The sequence below is a fragment of the Empidonax traillii genome, unplaced genomic scaffold (assembly GCF_003031625.1).
Source record: "Empidonax traillii isolate 1590-97213 ecotype Southwest subspecies unplaced genomic scaffold, ASM303162v1 scaffold3380:size27143, whole genome shotgun sequence".
In the NCBI taxonomy this organism is placed as follows: Eukaryota; Metazoa; Chordata; class Aves; order Passeriformes; family Tyrannidae; genus Empidonax; species Empidonax traillii.
In genome coordinates, this window is record NW_020958573.1 from 16,875 (window position 1) to 18,370 (window position 1,496).

Consider the following 1,496-nt stretch of genomic DNA (forward strand, 5'->3'; position numbering starts at 1 on the left):
GGGATGGATGGGCAGTGACTCGAGAGATGGGCCCCACCTGCACCTCCTCGTGTGAGCAGTGCAGAGCCCGACTGGAGCATCACCCTTTAGAACAACCCCCATAACACAGAAGAGACAGAAAAGGGCTGTGGGACACTCTTTGGCCCATTATACACACCAGACAGTAAATATGCAATAATTTTTAGTCCTCCCTGGTGTGTACAACTTCCTAACATAACAAATATAACTCCAATTAACTGGAGGAACTTAAGGCCTGGTCTGTACAAGCATTTTTTGAATCCAAATTTACAGAACCCATAGTTACCGTGCCTCAGGTAGAAGGCAGTCCTTTATTCAATTGCTCAAAGGTTATAACATGAAAAGAAGGACCAGGAGATCCTCCTGAAATGTGGTTTTTGCTTAGAGTTAGAACACTGATTAGGGACAGGTGTGCTTGTTGTAGATACCCCTCTGAAATGACATTGGAAAGCGGATTAGCCTTCGATCTGTTCCTGTTCAAAGAACAAGGTGTGTGTGGAATGTTCAACTGATCAGGAACTGAATGCTGGGTAACAATTTATAACGCTTTGACCTCCACTGAGGAGGCACAAACAGCAACGAGAGAGGGAAGTAACCACACTAAAAATGTGTTTTGTGCAATACAACCACAAGAAGCGTTGGATGGATCAGGGGTTACCGACATCCTCGAGTCTTTTGGACTTACCAGATGGGGAAAATGGATAGCACATAATTGGAATAGCAATTGTCATTGGAATTGTGGTCCTAATTATTGGCATTGGCCTGGTTAAATGAAGGATAAACCGCTTGCTGGTTTCCTTCTCTCCCTCTGTTCACTGTATTCGTGTCACCAGCACTGAAGGAACTGCATCGATGTGCCCAGAAACAATGTCGAGCCATCGGGGTGGAGTGGAACACACAGATAATATAGAAATGCCAAAAACTAGGTTTCTCCACTGTTTCTAAGCCTGTCAGAAACCTCCTACCAAACATTCTCTGTCAGCTCTCTGCCAGAAGGTCCCACCAGGACTTCCCACGGGACTTTTCCTGCCAAAAGATCCTGCCATTGTTTAAGGTTATCATATCTCCTCAAAAAAAGGCAAAACCCTGTTTCTCTTCCCCTCTCTCAGGATGGCAGAAAGGCAGTTTTTGTGTGGTATCTTTTCTCTGCTTCTAAAAAATAATCTTAGCATTTTCAAATGCCTTCCTTGTTTTTTTTTTTCCTCTTTCTCTTTGCATCTCTAAGCAATTAATAAAATCAGTTTTTGGTATCAACAGGTAACTTGTGAGTCTTAATTTTGCTCAAGGGTATATTGGAATCTGAAGTTCTTTGTGCAATATTTAAAGCAGATTTTAACACCCCCTAAACAAACACTCCTCCAGCTGTGACCCTTGTCTGTTGGGAAACACAAAGGGATGTGTGGGGGTGTTTCACTGACCACCAGGAGAACTTTGGAGAGGGACCTTTACACACCCAGATCTTGATGTGTCCACACATC